Raw genomic sequence first — 18,077 nt, 5'->3', positions numbered from 1 at the left:
TTTTGATATATATATATATATATGTATCCTTTTTATATAACCATTTTTATGGTACTTGGATAGCAGACACTAACACCACCAATCACTATCTCTAGCCTTTCCCCCATCAGAGAACTGCGCCCTTGACCCTCAATCATGTTCCTGGTGAAGCTCTTCCCCCTTGGATTGGTGAGCTGAATTACCCTGTTTCCTTCTGTGCTCATGATGTATAGCTGTGCAAAAAGTCACAGTCAATTCTTATTATTCAAAGTAGTTAAGATCTAAAAGTCTCTGAGGACTCTAAATGGTGAGTACTGAATCATTACTCCTAGAGAAATACAGGGTTAGTTTCATGCAATGCATAACCTTGTCTAATATGTTTCTGTTTAAATGCACTTCATTTACTGTGTATTGATGACTCATTAAATTCACAACCAACAGCCTGAATATACCTCATGCTTGAACAAAGCTTATCTATCACAAGAGTTTCCTCCATAAGCCTCATTATAGCCACCTTGCACATAGGAACACTAGACAGCAATTCAGCACTATGCTTGGGGGCCATTTTAGACAGTGAAATCACCAATAGAAATGCAAAAAAAAATGGCATTAAGTAAGCTGCCAAGAGGATGCTTTACAGTATGAGAGCTGGAACAGGGCAGAACCTTGTTTGTTCAACCTCAGACTGGAAAAGTGTTCATTAGGCAACTCAAGTGTTTGCCACTCTGTGTCATAAATGACTGTGAAAGTGACATGAGTTTGGGAAGTTACAAATAAATTTTAGAGGCTAGGAATGTTTTCAGGTATGGAATCCTCAAATAATAAAGATCCTGTATCCCAAAATTTAGCACCTTAAAACTACAAACATTATCTCACTTCGATGGACCAGAAATCCAGGTACACCCTAACTCAGTGCCTCTCTTTGAGGTTTCTCAGAGGATGCGATCACAGTGTTGACGCAGGGTCTCCTACAGACTCCATCAAGGTTAGACTGGGATAGAATCTGCTTCCAAGTTCATGCATGTGGTTCTTGGCAGGATTCAGCTTCCTGGTGGTAGTTGGACTGAAACACCTTCCTTGCTGGTTGTCAGCTAGCAGCTGCTCTCAGTTCTTTGCCTGTTCCGGCACTCTGATGTGATAGCTTGTTTCATCAAAACCAACCAGAAAGAGACTGCTAACATGACAGAAGTTATAATTTTTTATAACCTAATCACAGAATTGACAGCTGACAGCTCATTGCTTTTTTGTATTCTATTTAGAAGCATGTCACCAGATCCAGCCCACACTCACAAAGAGGAGAGAGTGGGGATAATTGGATGCCATCTTACAAGTTGGCCTACTATACTCCAACACATCTCTTTAGGTTGCTCTTCAGTCTTGTTTTCAATCCCAACCTCCAGACCCCCACCATCATTTTCTTACTCAGTCTCTATGCCCTCTCCAATCTCTGGAGGAAAAAAAATAACTCTCTTCTCTGACCTGATGAAACCATTTCTCCACTACCCCATTGTCACTGAAATCACACATTCTGGATTTAAATCCTGGTTGTGCTTACTAGCTGTTTTAACTTGGACCCATCACTTAAGCTCTTTGGGTCTTAGTTTATTCATATTTTTTAATGTGGATAAAATTCTCACAAGCTTCTGTAAGAGTTAAATGGGATTTAAATACTCCACATAATGCTTAATATATAGAAGACATTCAATAAATACTAGTTCTCTTCCCTGCCCTCTTTTCTTCATCTTCCTACTCACTCAGCCTTTTCTGCCAACTTCTGCAAATCCATTGCTCTCCCCACCTTCAGTTTCTGTCAACTGTGTCAGTATCTTGTTTCCTCTCCCGCCCTCTCTTCTAAATAGATCAGTTCTCTTTAATCCTCCCCTGCTCTTCGTAAATTAGAGCTTTTGTTTTCCATCCCCAGCTTTATTCCTCGCCAAGTACCCTACAAAATTTCCAACTCGTGTCTTTTCTTCAGCTTACCTCTAGTTTTTTTTTTTAAAGATTTATTCATTCATGCATACAAGAGCTGGGGCGCAGGCCAGAGATGCAGAGGTGAGAGGATTCACAAAAGACAATGGGAAACGGACTAGACGTGAGTTGCTCCCTGGCCAGCCAGGGATTGAACTCATGCTGCCGAGGCTGTGGATTGCTTCCTAGTGTGGTGTTTAACCCCTTGTGCCACCAGGGAGGCCCTGGTTTTTATATTTTATTTGGAAACAATCTCAAACATAGAAGAACAGAAGAAATTATCTGAAATATTTGAGAGCACGTTGTCTACAGAAAGCCTCATCACACCCCTGCCCCATGTTTAGTGCATTCCTTACAGACAAGTACATTCTCCTCATAACCCAAAACAACTATCAAAACCAGGAAATCAGCTTTAAAATTACCATCTAACCCACAGCTGTCAATCAGGTTTCACCTGTTGTCTCAATAAATGGCCATTAGAGCAAAAAGATCCTGTTTAGAATCATACCCAGCATTTTGTTCTCGTGTCTCATGAGTCTCCTTCATACTGGAACAATTCTTCAGGTTCTCTGTCTTCGACAACAATTTCTCAGCACTGACTTACGTTTTTCTCGTCATCGCCTGGTGATGTTCAGTTTGAATGCTGGAGTCAAGTGAGGTCTACAAGGTTTTTATGCAGGTGGTGTCTTGTGGCATCCTGGAGCACCATCGCCCCCGCTCCCTGAATTAGTTTCATCGGGTGAGTCATTTTCGTGGACTGCACCTCCAGCTTCCTGTGCTGGGAAGTACCGTGGGCAGCGCTTTTAATCTTGTTAGGCAGTTTATCTTGTCAGTGGCATTTTGTTTGGGCTCGGTCTTGGCCCTGGACTAAGGTGTGGTCGGTGGCCAGCGCTGTGGGCTTGGCCTTGACGTGTGGCTGCCTCCAGCATGTGGAGGTGCTGTGGATGTGTGCCCATGTACCCAGGCTCCCCGCTGAGTTGGTGCTTGTACGGTGCCAGCAGCAGTCCACAGTGTCGCATAGGTGGCCAGCGGCGGGAGACTTCTTTCAGTTGACTACAGAAAGTTTGCGGAATAGCTGGACTGCTGGCATAGGCAGTTCCAGTGCATGCCCCTGGGACCTGGTGACTGGCTGCAGGTTCTGTGCCTTGGGGCAGCATGACTCAAGCTGCTTGGTGCTGCAGCAGACTGGGGTATGACCGAGGGTCTGTGAAGAGCCTTCCAGGGGCAGAGCACATGCAGGGCAGGCAGTGGTTGAGGTCTGGCAGAACCTGGGCTGACAAGGGAACACAGCAAGGGGCAAGATTTGCATGCTAGCGGCTAGGCTAGACGGCCTCCAGGGTGCATGCTGGCTCTAGCTGGCTAGGCTGGATGGTCTCCAGGATGCATGCCGGCTGTGGAGGCACAGCTTGTTTGCCGACAAGCAGGTGGTGATTACTGGGAGTCAGGCTTGCTTGTATGCCAGGGTGCACCCTCTGGATGTTTTCTCTCAGTCCCCAGATATCATGGCTAATTCTGTGGATGGTGGAGCTCTCATCAGGGATGGCCCACAGGGTCTCATAATGTGGAGGATGGGTTCTAAGATGGCATCCACCTGCGCTGTTATTAGCGATGTCATGAGAGTTTGCCAAGGGGGTGCCTGCTAGTAACTCAGCCCCAGATATTCCCTAGGGTTCCTTGTCTCCCAGGATGACATTATAAGGTCGTTATCTAGGATTCCTTCTCCTATGGGTCAGTCACTCTTCAGACGAGTGTTTTTATTTTGAATCCCAGTGCCAGTGAGTTGCCTCTTGGGCCTATGAATGACTGGTTCTTAATCTCTACTTTTCCCTTAGCCTTCTGTGCTTGCTTCCTTCTGGACCTCAATGCAAGGTTCCAGGGGCTTGTGTCTACTCTTCTGGGTTGAGGTGCTGGGTATTAGGAACAGCCCTCTCATCGCTCCCCAGGGTAGAGTTCTACACCTTAAAAATCTCTTCATGATTGTGCCTTATTGTCCCCATGATGCAGTTTCCTTAGTGAGAGTATCTCTGTCTTTCCTACCCCTCAGGATGCTGCCATTTTATCCTTTGTTATGGAAGCTCTATTCATTTGAGTGTCAGGTCTGCTTCTGTATGTTTACTCCATATTTTCTTGTGTACCTTTTTTTGTGGTCATGCTAGGGGGCCAAGCACAAGTTCTCTATATTCTGCCTTCTTTATCCCCTAACCCCATCTCTCTTTATCTTTCCTTTTTTTTCCTCCAACGTAAAAACACCTAAGAGGTCAAGAGTTACTGTCGTAGCAGTATTTGGTGATAGAGTATCTTTTGACCACTAGGTGACTTGGAATTAGACGTAAGGAGAACACAAATGGAAACTGTTTCCATGTTAATTTTTCCCAAAAATATATATTTAAAAAAAAATTTAATGTAACATGTAAAGTTTTCAGATCAAGATGTATTTTATTGAAAGGACAATTCTCTGTATCCGTCATTTATTACAATGATTACACTCCCAAACTGGGTGGCTTAAAGCAATAACATACACTGATTTTGCTCATTATGTTAGGGGACAGTTTGGACAGGATTTTGTAGAGATGGCTCATCTCTTTCCACACAGCATCTGCCAAGGCAGCTTGGCTGGGGGCTGGAGGGTCCACTTTCACGTCTGACTAAGCTGAATGGCAAGTATTTAAAATGTTAGGCAAATTTAAACCTATTTTTTTCCTGAGGATATATAACATTCAGGGAGTTTTTAAAGGAAAATGAGAATTGTAAACAAAACGAATACAGTAGCTACTTGTTAAAAAAACCATTTTTTTAAGTTAAAAACATTATTTTCCCATAAACATTATTTTCATACATGCAGAGGAGAAACTGTCCTCACAATGAGCCTGTCCGAGATGGGGATGTGCCCCAGGTCTAGTCATAAGGCACCTCCAGTTCCCCCAGTGAGAGGTTCAGCCATGGATGTGGGACTCAAATAGGAGCCAAAAAGACAATGAGACTTTCCAGGGACTTTTGTGAGACTGACCACATTTTCAGGGTCACTTGAATCTGAAAGGTAGTAGGTCTGGGCTTACCGGTAGGCATCCTGGCACCCCATGAAGCCAGAAAATAAAGAAGATTAGAAGAGAGGAGACTAACAATAGAGGCCAGCAGCATCCTGATGGCATTAATTGAGCCCCTGCATCACCAACCCTGCTGGATCATTGCAGCCCCAGTCCCAGACTTGTCAGTTATACTCAATATATTCCCTTCCATATGGGATCTTAAGGTCAAATATATTGATTCCTGAACAATACAAGAGGGTCGTTTCACCTTGGCTTGTTCTGTGTAGCCCATTAAACATATATTCACTTCTCTATTCTTTCATTCCTCTTCTATCAAAGGAATAAATGATGCTACAAAGAGATATAAAATTAATAATACACAGAAGTAGAATATATGTTTACAATGCCAAGGTAAAAGAAACATCACATAACTTAATTTTTCTAAATTTAATTCTAGGTAGCCCCAAGCCTCCATTCACTAGGATGGAAAGCCTCCCAATAGCAGCATTATTGAGGGTTCTTTAGCTCTTAACTCTTGACAACTAAAATCTGTCAAAGATTATATAGAAAAGATTGTGTGGTCTTCGGTATACCACGGTGGCTACAGAATATTTGTTTTTCAAGACCATGTGTTCCCTTCCAAGGCAGGTGACATTCCCCATCTGAGGGATCTGGCAACTTTTATTCAGCTCCCAAGACAAAAGTACTTGATATTCACCACCACCCCCATCATATATGTCAGTTCACCCCATCAGAAACCCTACTCCTAGGACACTCGCATATGAGAGACCAATGCTGTGGATTCTCCATCAGGCTTCCTCAAGTCTCTGAAGACACTGCTAATATTTAGCTGCACCTTCTCTTTCTTTTTTTTTCTATAAATTGTTTATTGAGATAAACTAATGCTATTTGCAACCACACGGATGGAGCTAGAAAGACTTATGCTCAACGAAATAAGTCAGAAAGAAAAAGAAAAATATCAGATGGTTTCACTTATAGGAGCACCCTCTTTTTCAACCCAAGGACCCCATCTCCAGACTATCTCCTCTCTCTAAGGAACACCCAGTCAAATGCAACTCCCACTGGAGCGCCTAGAGTTATGTAACAGATACCTTACAACTTCTGTGTTGGGTTGGGAAACACACACAAAAATTAACCTGTGGTAGCAATCTTCAGAGACATCTCTGTGATCTCTGCCTCCTGGTATTCCCACCCTGCGCAACGCTCGCCTCTTGAGTGTGGGCTGGACCTAGTGACTCATTGATAACAAACAGCGCACAGCCGAAGTGATAGAATGCCATTTCCAAAATTAGCTTGTAAAACAACAGCAAAATTGTTTTCTCCCTCTCTTCTTCTCCCTCACTGCTTGAAGGAAGCATGTGACATCCTGTGAGTTGCCCAACAGAGAATTCCATGTGGCAAAGAACTAGGATCTGGGACAACAGCCAGAAAGGACCTGAGTTTTGCCAAAAGCCATGAGGATGAGTTTGGACAGATGGATCTTCCCCAGATGTGCCTTGAGCTAACTGTAACCTTGGCCAAAACCTTGAGTTCAGCCTTTTGAGGGGCCCTGAGCCAGCCAACCAGCTGATCCCTGACTCACAGAAACTGTGAGATCATAATGTTGCTTGTATAAAGACTTGGAATATTTGTTATACAGCAACAGATGACGAATACACCGACTTTAAGATCAGTAACTCAGAATTTCCTGGAAAGGAAGGTAAAATTACCTTTCCCTCCTTTGAAAGTCTCTTCTGCAAGGGAAGATGAAAAAGAAATAGTGTGGTAAATTACCCTGTGGCAAACACTAACAAATCACTTGAACCATGTAATACAGCAGTCCCCCTACCTCTTACCTACAAATTTCCTCTGTTTTAGTGATTTTCTGTTGGGAGGGAGGGGAGGGTCCAAAAATATTATGTACAACAAAATATTTTGAGGGAGGCTGAAATTCCACAACAGGGGCAGTTTAGTTTTCCTGAACAACAGCATTTCCTTGGTGAAAGGTCGCACAGAGCTGCCTTCAACAGGGAGCTTTCATGGTAGCTGCAGGAGATGGGGCACCAGCTGCAGCCTGGAACCCCACAAGGGCAGGGCAGAGACTCAGTCCTCAGCCCAGTGCTCTGACTAAGCCATGTTCTCATGCTCACCCCAGGCTCTCTTTCATGATGTCCTGCCTCTGGTTCTGCCTCCCCATCAGTCCATGTTGTACATGGGCCCAGGGTTGCACGGTCACATTAAGGGAAAGGATACAGGGGGGACAGGAAGAAATTAGTCATCATTTCAAGAGATAGTGGGTCCTTGTTCAGGTCAGTCACTTTCAGGAATGTTTCCAACTGGAAAAAAAGCTCAAATGCCTTCCACTAAAGGTGGCTTACAGAATGTCCCTTTAAGAAAAGATTCTACAACCCATCCATGAAACACTGACTCACCCACTGTCATCAGCACCCCCACCCTCTTGCTGTACCTCAGACAGATTCTGATTTAACTTGAACTCACCGAACTCAATGCTGGTCTTCCTGAGCCCCATCCTGGGCACCCCTAGCACATCCAGATAGCCGCAGGAGATGGCCGCTGTTTCTGGCCACTCTGACACAAGTATTAAGGCAGCATGTCCCAAGGAGGAGGTACTGTTTCTCTCCACTCAGGCCTCTCCAAGAGGCCTTGCAAGCAACAACTGGAGGCAGCTAGACTTGCTCTTGCTCCTTCATGTCAGGGCCACTGCAGACACCTGTCAACAAGGGAGGGAGTTTCCATGTTTGGGAGAATGAGAAAGAGAACCATTTCCAAAATTCCTGAGGTCAAACTACAGACAAAGTGCAGGAACACCTTAGTCACTGATGACAAGCAGGACAACAGTCACCCAAGCCAGGAGCAACAAGACCAAATGAGAGCAGGTGCACAGGCCACAACAGCCAGGATCCCACCTGTAGGGGAGATGTGGGTTTATGTGAAATATATAGGAAGTTGCACTAACGTAAAAACATAAAAATGAAATGGTGGAGGGCCTCCCTGGTGGCACATGGGGTTAAGTCTCAGCACTATGAAGCTATCCACAGCCACTGCAGCACGAGTTCGATCCCCGGCCGGGAGCAACCCACATGGTGCAGCAGACCTCTCTTGTCTCACCCGCTGCACCCCTCAGCAGTGTCTCAGTGGATCTGCCTGTTCTGCTCCCCACTCTGTCTCTGTAAGTCATCTCACCCCTCCCCCGCATCTATGGCATGTACCCCAGTTCTTGTATGTATAAATAAATAAATTTTTAAAAAATTAAATGATGGAGCTGGAAAGCAGGAAGGCAAAGAGACATGTGAAGGCTTCTCTTAGGTTCAGGGTGGGGTCGAGGTATCTGCCAGTGTTGAGGGTCAGGAGAAGGGACAATGTCCAACTTCCCCTGGACCCTTCCTCCACCCTCAGGAAGCTGGCCCGGACTTGACATTCTCGGTGCCCATTTCCTGAGGTAGCAAGTATTCTAGGTGATGACAATGATCTCTTCTTTAGAAATATCTTTCAAATTTTCATTTGTGATGTAAAGTTTCTCTGGTTTCTACTTTGCTAAGAGAAATCTCATTTCAACAATAGTTTTGTAAAACAGACAATTTAGAATCGGTTCAACCAAACTTGTTCGTTCACAAATAAAACAACTAGGTAATGATGAGAAGTTCTATACTATGACGATTACAAGTTCCTCTATTTAATATAGGTGATTCTTAGAGAGGATGTAGCCCCCCTAGTTCTCCCACAACCACAGCACTTCTGATCCATTTCCCCCATCTCTCATGCTTTCCCTCCCCTGTTTCGATCCCTTTCCCTCCCTCTCCCCTGCTGTATGCCTCAGATCTGGGGTCAGCTTTCAAGCTTTTCTATATTCCACATTTAAATGAAACCATCTGATGTTTATCTTGTTCCTTCTGACTTAATTTCCTTAGCATAATCCCTTCCAGCTCCATTATTCTTGAGACTTTACAACCATGTGAATTCTCCATGCTCATGTAATTAAATTGATTGCTTTTACTTTGCTAACTTGTATGATGCTGTTTTGATTACTTGTCCAGTCCTAGAAGAACCCAGAGGGGTAGGGGATGATTTATTTTGAGTCTGAACACCAGAAAATCCTTAGAAAGGGCAAGAGAAGGAGGAGAAGAGGGAGAGAATGTGAGGAAAACTTAATTCTCTTTGACATTAGAAAAGTTTCTAAAAATAATAAATTAAGTCATTTTAGGAAGCTTTACCATCTTCTTGTTTCACTTTCAACCTCAGAAATAAAATAAAATCACTCCTAGCAATGGCAGAATTGCCTCTCAGCTTACTGAAAGCTTTCACTTCACCCCTACATTGTTGTTGTTTATTTTTTTAAGATTTATTTATTTATTTATACAAGCACTGGGTATAGTCAGAAGCGGGGGAGGGTGAGAGAATTCACCAGAGCCAGAGCGGGGAGCAGAGCAGGCAGACTGATGAAACACACTGCTGAGGGGAGCAGCAGGAGAGACAGGAGAGGTCTGTTGCGCCATGTGGGACCCTCGCTGGCGGCCAGGGATCGAACCGGCACTGCAGAGGCTGTGGGCAGCTTCACAGCCCAGCGCTCAACCGTTGCGCCACCGGGGGAGGCCCTTCACCCCTACATTGTAAGTCATCACAGCGTTTCCCATGGTGACTCACCTCCTTCCATGAGAGCTTGAAAATGGAGAAAGGAAAGATGAGAAGAGGAAAAGACAAGGAAAGGAGACTAGAGAAACAAATTCTTTTCAAAACTTTTTTGGGAATGGCCTCCTTTTCCTCCAGAGTTTCATGGTTAAGCCCACCAGGTCTTCCTAAGGGTTGAGCTTGTGGGAAGACGATATTGGCTCAACGACTGCTTAGGGTTAGTCAGGACCCTCTGGCGTGTCCACAGACATCTCACATTTAAGACCAAGTTTGCACGTTCCCTGATCATTACTGGAAATGGTTCTAGAAAGGGAAGCTTGGGGCCTCCCTGGTGGCGCAGCCTATGGAGCGCTGTGCTATGAAGCTGTCTGCAGCCTCTGCGGCATGGGTTTGATCCCGGCCCACCGGTGAGAATCCCACATGGTACAGCAGACCTCTCCTGTCTTGCACACTGCTCCCCTCAGCAGTGTATTTCATCAGTCTGCCTGTTCTGTTGCTTGCTCTGTCTCTAGTGAATCCTCTCACCCTCCCACGCATCTGGCTTGTAGCCCGGTTCTTGCATAAATAAATATATCTTTAAAAAAAAAGAAAGGGAAGCCTGGGGTGGGTAGTGAAGAAGCAACATAGGATAGAGGCAGGGAGGGGGGAACTCAAGTCCACAGAGAGACATAGGGGCAGGACCCGCAACTCCCCAAGGTCTTGGGCTTTTCAGCAGCTCCACTCCTCTCCCCACCTTCCCCAAGGGAAAACAACAAAGAAAGAGCTGAATAGTTATCGCTCCTTGGGGGTTTTACTGCACATCTGTGTGATGTGGCATATTTCCCTATAAATTGTCCTTTTGCACAATGACTCCATTTTCTTTTGGATCACCAACTCAGAGCATTTGGTAGCCTCAGTGACAGGGACATTTTAAATTCATGGGAAATACAAAACCCTCTTTGTGAGCAAAGGTTTCAGATGCCGCCTCAGGTAACAAGAGTTGAACTAAGTTTTCTTTCTTCTGCTTTCCTTAGTCATTGATTCTCTAGCCAAGGTGCTATCAAGTAACCTCTGACCCAAGGGCTGAGGGAGGGAGAAGGAGATGAAAAGCAACTTAATTCACCAGATGGAGCGTGGATGGTTTCATCAGGAGACAGATGCATTTCCGAAGCTGGATCAAAATCAGTTCAAAAAGTTAAGTTCTGCTTAAAAAGCTGAAGGTGCGGAGATCTGAGTGGGTTGGATCTAGACTGAGCACATCTCAATTTCTCCAGGACCTAGAGCTAGGAGGGGCTAGACCAGAAAACCCTCACTGCCTGCCCTCAGAAGCCTGGATTACAAATCCTGTTTCTATCCTTGAGCAAGTTATTTTCTCTGAACCTCAATATATTCACCTATTAAACAGGGATGATATTATCAACTATCTTATTGGCTTTATGGGAGAAATCCATTAAAAATGTATTGCAGCACTATTTGCAGTAGTCAAGATATGGAAACAATCTAAATGCCTATCAACAATTGCAGTGGGTTAAGAAGATGTGGTATATATGCACAATGGAATACTAATCAGCTATTAAAAAAAAAAAAGATGAACTCTTACCATCTTTTTAAAAATTTATTTTTATTTATTTATGCATATAAGAACTGGGGTATAGGCCAGAGGGGGGATGAGAGGATTCATCAGTGACAGAGTGGGGAGCAGAACAGGCAGATCCACTGAAATACCCTGCTGAGGGGAGCTACAGGAGAGACAGGAGAGGTCTGCTGCGCCTGTGGGTCAGCTCCCTGGTCCGGGGATCAGACTCATGCTGCAGTGGCGGGTGATAGCATGACAGTGCTGAGACTTAACCCCTTGTGCCACAAGGGAGGCCTGAACTCTTGCCATTTTTGACAACATGGATGGAACCGATCATGCTAAGTGAAATATGTCGGAAGAAAGACAAATACTGTATGATTGCACTCATGTGGAAGAGGGCTAATATCTGTTGAGTGTCTACATATGCCAGACATGGTGTTAAGGTCTTTATATTTAGAATTGCATCTCAGCCTTCCTGGTCATCATACTAGAAGTAGGTATCACTGCCCTATCTTGCATCTGAGAGAAATGATTTAGGTTACAGGGCCAAATAACTTTCATTGACATATGTTAGAGCTGGGATTAGAGTTGAAGTCTGTCTATCTCTAAAGTCCACGCATTTTTTCTTTTTGTAATTTTACCTTTATCCCAGGGTTGGCAAACTGCTACCCACAGACCATATTTTGCCTACCGCCAATTGTTTTTGTAAATTATGTTTTATTCTTATAGCTGCATACGTGCTTTTGCTCTATGTTGCCTGCAGATGGTTTTAAGAGCTTCCTAGCAGCCATCTCTCAGCTACCTCTTCCTTTTCCTCTGTTTGCCTCTCCATCCTAATGCCCAGTGTCTGTGATGTTTTAGGTGTGCTCTGAAGACTTGCCAGCCGATCTCTTCCCTGTCATTCTGTGAGGAGCCTTGTAGTCCGCCCTTAAGTTCTTCCTTTGCACTTTCTAGAAACCTTTCTGATGCGGCTGGTTTGAAATGATATATTACTTGAGAACAGTTCCACATTACCAGGATCAGAGCACCCGGCACCTGCTGCAACCTTCCTGGAAGTTGGTGCCAAACAGACTGAGTCTCAGGAGGAAGAAAGCCTGCAGCCCCACTCCTCAGTGAGAGGTTCTGGGCCATATGGGGGCATTGAGTGTGAGGTGCAGAGAACAGATATGATCTTGTAGTAGGGGTGTGTGTGTGTGTGTGTGCGCGCATGTGCGCACACATGTGTGTGCTTGCACTCACACATATGTGCATACCTGCTGGGAGGTAGATACATAAAGCACAAAGAGCATACTTCATGGCACTGCCAGACACCTGCCCCATCTCCTTCCTGCACCTGGCTGCACATGCCAGCTATTTTCCTTTTCACAAGATACAGAGTTAGTGGTTGTTTCCCTCTCCCTGACAAAACTGTGAGGGCCTAGGGGAGGGCATGTTTTCATTAAGGAAAGACTATGGAGACCACTGAAGATGTTTCCTCTTTGTGAAGTCACCTTGAGACCTTCAACAGTTCCCTGGCACAGAAGAAAATTCTGCCTCCTTGTCTTGAAAAACCAGCCCTGCTCCTGCCTCCTTCCTAGACACTTTCCCCTTCACTTCACTACTGCCATGCATCTGAAAATACTTCCCTTTTCTGGCATGTGGCCCCTTCTGCTGGAAATGACTTTCCTTTCGTTGTACCCAGCTTATCCTCTGCAAATGTTTCCTCTACGCCTCCCCCCAGCCTTCTAGTTTTAGGGTCACTTGGGAGCTCTTGCTGTTCAGACTCTTCCCCACCCTTTCCCTCATTTCTGTGACACGAGCACACCCCTCTCATCTGCCTTCTCCCTTGGATGTACCCCCCAGGATGGCAGGAACCAACTTTTATATCCAGTCTCTGCACCTGACTCAGTGAGTGGTAACTACAGGGGTGCAGATGGTTACCAGGTTTTAATTTGGAGAGGAACACTTCCCCATTTTAGCTTCCTGTTTAGTAAAATGAGCACAGACATGCCTGATTCCTTTTTGTGCTATTAGTATTATTCTTACAGCACATTGCTTCTGTGCATAAGCAGGGCTAAAAACTGAACCATAACAGATGATCATTTTTTTTTTTAAATGACAACTTTGTTTTACTCTCAATCATTGGAGAAGTTCCTCAAATGTCTGTCAGTTTGGGCTCTCTGCTCATACTTACAAGAAGGCTCTAGAATGGCTGAGAGTAGCAGGGAGGCTTATCCTCCAGCGACTGGCCTGGCCAGGCTCTTTTCCTGGAAAGCCTACGCTCTCTGAATTTGTCTTGGTTTAGATTCCCCTGGAGTAGGCCCAGAGGGCAGGAGCCCAGTTCTGGAGGTTGTGTCACAAGTGATCTCAGGAAAACCTGGTGGGAGGTAGAAAAGGGAAGGAGGGGTGAGGGGGAGGAAGGAAGCCTGCCCACGTTGAGGTACAATGGAAGCTCAGTGCTGGGAGACACTGGTTTGTACCAGTCAGGCAGCCCAGGGTTGCCGGCTGGATGGAAGAGCCAGGTTGCTGGGCTTTTTAGCTACCACCTGCAGGTAGCTACCGAATGCAGCATTAGCTACCAATGCTGCATTTTGAATCAGCATTTCCAGCCAGTGTGTGCAGACCACAAGGAGCATCCTCCTTAAGAAAGTTGCAGGATTTCATGGGAAATCAATTTCTTGGGTATGTGCAGGGCCTGACAGGTCTGCTTTAGGATCTTTATGTTGCCACCTCCTGCTGGAAGGTTTGAAGACCAAGTGCCAGCATTCTGGGACCTGAGGCTGGGGTCTCATTTTGTGTGTTAGCTTCCACTTAGCCACCAGCATGGCTGCTGTAGGAATAAATATGTACCCGCTAGTTGAGAAGGTAATTTGTGTTGAAGAATGAAGCAGGAATGGTCATTAATCATAATTAAGGCCTCCCTGTTGGTACAGGGGTTAAAGACACAGCGCTATCAAGCTATCACCAGCCATTGCAGCATGAGTTCGATCCCCAGCCAGCCAGGAAGCTGACCCACATGGTGCAGCAGACCTCTCCTGCCTCGCCCACTGCTCCCCTCAGCAGTGTATTTCAGTAGATCTGCCTGTTCTGCTCCCCACTGTCTCTGGTGAATCTTCTCACCCCTTGCACCTCTGGCTTACACCCCAGTTCTTGTATGCATAAATAAATAAATCTTTAAAAAATCATAATTAAGGTTTTTAAGGGCATCATATTGTAGGGAACCCCAGCACCAGATTTGGTGAACAGGATTTCTGGTGGAGGCAGAAGCCACACCACCCACCCTGATAGGGCCTTCTTCTGTCCGGCTTAGTACCTGAGACCATTCTTGTGTAAGACTAATGACACCAGATGTAGGACCGGAGACACTGGGTGGGCATTCCTCCCCTATCCTCTTGTCCTGAGTCACCATCACTTCTTTCTCTAGAGCAGTGCTGCCCAATGCAAATATAATGGGAACTGTGACAGTAACAAAATTTTACTCAGTCCATTAAAAAAAATTAAATATTGATCCATGTAATGTTATAATTCAATGTCACTTCAATAAAGAAATTTAAATACATAAGTAAACTTTTTTCTCATTTTCCGGAAAGAAAATATTCAAGCAAAAACACTCTATACCTACAAAACAGTACTATTGGAAGCATACTAGGAATTGATACCGTAAATTGATAACAATAGTGAGCAGGAGAAATAAATGGTATACTTAACCCTAAATATCAAAACATTGTTTCTACATGTACTCTAAGTCTTTGAAAAATATCGGGAGGCAGTTCACATTCTTTTTCATGTTGTATATATTTTAATCTACAGAACATCTCAACTCAGAAGAACCACATATCGTGCTCAAAAACCACATGAGCTAACTGGCTAGTGCATTGGGCAGCGCCTCTCCAGACACTCACTGGCCACAAGACTGGCCATATGTCCACAAGACTGGCCAGTGAGTGTCTGGAGAGGCATTGCCCAATGCACTAACGAGGTGGGAAAGTGACAGGCCCTCTGCTTATGTCTTTGAGAAGGGAGCTTGAGCAACTGCTCCTTTAAAAGACTGTCAACGATTTCTCCTGTTTTGCCATTCTTTGCCATTTTGGGGATATCTGGTGACACCAGTACCTGAGCATGGGCGGGGTCCCATGGCACAAAGTGGATGAATGACCTCCTCTGCACTGCGAGTCTAGTATTTCACTTCTTTGAGTTGGCTAAATCAGTTCCCACTCATCCATTGGCTTCCACCTCTATATGTCCTTTGCTGTTTCTTTCTTCGTCCTTAAGGGCAAGGTGCGTTGCTGTTTTTTTTCAATTTGTGTTGCTAGCATTTTGTGTTTATTATTAAGTGTTGCTAGCATTTTAGTTTAAACCATCTGACAACCCTATATGTGATAACATGTGCCTAAAGGAGTGGATGGACAAACAAAGAGATACATACAAGAGTAGTTTAATCTTCAGACATCCAGTCCCATTGAAACTAATGCCACACAGGGCCTCCCTGGTGGTGCAACGGGTTAAGACACAGCCTGTGAAGCTATCTGCAGCCACTGCAGCACGAGTTCCTTCCCCGGCCAGGGAGGTGACCCACATGGCTCAGCAGACCTCTCCTGTCTCACTGGCTGCTCCCCTCAGCAGTGTATTTCAGTCAGTCTGCCTATTCTGCTCCCCACTCTGTCTCTGGTGAATCCCCTCCTCTCCCCTCCCCCCAACCTCTGGCCTGTACCCCAGTTCTTGTATGCATAAATAAATAAATATTAAAAAAAAGAAGCTAGTGCCACATAGTGACACCCTCTCGCCTTGCGTGCCCTGGAGGGAGCCTCTTCCCATTGACAGTCAATGCTGAGCTAAAAAAAAAAAAAAAAAAAAAAAAGTCCTTGCAGTAATAATGAGCCTGTAGAATTAACTTAGAATGTGGAGACACTTCACAGCACGCCAAAGGAAAGGAGCTGTGAGTCAGTTTGTGAGTCAGTTTTTGCCACCTCCTTTGAGCCTCTTGCAAGGCTGGCTGTGAGAACTGACCACTTCCTTGCCCTTCATGCCCTTTTGCTTACTTATCTCATCTTAACCCTCCCCTCCCCAGATTTAATCTCTCTTCGGTTTGAAAGGTCTTGAATTTCCTCCTGTAGTTTTCCTGGAATCTTTTAGAAATTAAACTTAAGTCCCTCTATCAGTGATATTAGAATCCAGTCTTATGTGTAATCTAGGTAAGGCTGGTCGCCTCGGGATTCTTTTTGGCTTGGTTATGTTGTAGAGCAACCCCGATACAAAACGGGGTGCCTGACTGTGGGTCCTCACCCGCGCGCTTAAAAGGACTTATTAATGCTCTACTGCCGGCACACGTGAAAGGTTAATAAAAGGTTTCCCCCTAACAGTTATACATATTAATTCATTATTCTGGCATCCAGGGAAAAATGAAAAGCAATTTAAATTTGTATTGGAATCTTACAAAAATGCCAAACATGGTATTTATTCAAAATACATGAGAAAATTCCTTAAATGCATTCCTTTTGGAAGCCTGGGGGAATGAAGGAATTTTCAGATTCAGAGATCACGTTAAATTGACTTATTTTGTTGATATAGGAGTTAGTTCGATTAGATATTACACATGTCCCCTTAGGTACTGTCTATAATGAAAAGGGAAGTTCTAGTAGCTGCTACCAAATGGCAATAGAGCAAAGAGGAAATTTCCACAGAAGAGATAAAGAGAAGTAAATTTGTGGGTAGGCCATCATTTAAGGAAGAATCTTGTTCTTACAAAGTTTATTAAAAACTATTTGTAAAAAAAAAAAAAAAAGCTATCCATAAATGTGCAAGTTGAATTAAATTGAAAAATGTTTGAAACTCTTTTAGTTTACAGGGTGCTCACTTCAGCAAGATCAAGCATATTTACTATTACATGCTGTCCCAAAGACCACCCAGGCATTCTGCATTTTATTCCCACAGGATACATTTCCAGTTGTGTATCTGCCAGAAGGAGTTAAGGAATTTTCCCTGTTGGCCCAGGTCACTGAGCATAGGTTCCCTGTACACAGCTTCTTGCCCAGAAATAAAACCTAGATGAAATAAGAGACAAGTATAAGACAAACTTTCATGTTCCAAAAGGTATGCTATTGACAGACCTCCTTGCTGATATTAAGGAATGACTGAAAAGGCTGATGGCAAAGAGTGGAGAGGGGTAGATGCCAGCATGGGGAGCAAAGACATTCTTGAAGATCCCATCCCACACTAAAGAATATCATATCCCTTCACCTCACTGTACTTCCTATAAGACAGTTCCTTTGAAAACAATAGTTTCCCTGTCTCCTTTCCTTGTCACTTTGCGCTTGTCAAAAAAGACAATGCACTTGTCTTTTGTGCATTCTATCTTGGCGGTGTATTTTTTTCAGTCCAGATGGACACCAAGAGAATGGTTACATATTGGGATATATTTTAGTCAAATTGTTAGGGGGAAAAGGATGTCCTAAAGCTAATTCCATATAGGCTTTGTGGGCTCCACCCCCACCCCAGGCCAAAGCCAAAGACACTGGGAACTCCAAATCCCATCACCACCAAAGGGAAGGTGGCTGGGACCTGAGTGTGGGGTTAAGCAGCCAGGTGGGTATAAAGCCAGACACGTGGGCTTTGGAGGGGTCCCCCATTTTGACTCTCCGCCAGCTCTCAGCGTCCGGCCAGCTTGGAGAGTGCTTTTTGGGTTTCCAGGTCGGCGGATCGGGTAGGACGCATTAAAGACTTTATTTCCCTATTTTCTCCCTGAGTTGTACATTTTCCTTATTTCCTTTTCCCTTGTAAATAAACCTTTTATTAACCTTTTGTGTGTGCCTGTAGTGGAGTATTAATAAGTCCCTTGTAAGCGTGCGGGTGAGGACCCACAGCCAGGCAACCCGTTCAATATCGGGGCTGCCCTATAACAAGATCAGTTTTGGGTGATAAAGAAA

The sequence above is a fragment of the Talpa europaea genome, assembly GCF_964194135.1.
Source record: "Talpa europaea genome assembly, chromosome: 7".
Lineage (NCBI taxonomy): Eukaryota > Metazoa > Chordata > Mammalia > Eulipotyphla > Talpidae > Talpa > Talpa europaea.
Note: the sequence above shows the minus strand (reverse complement) of the source record.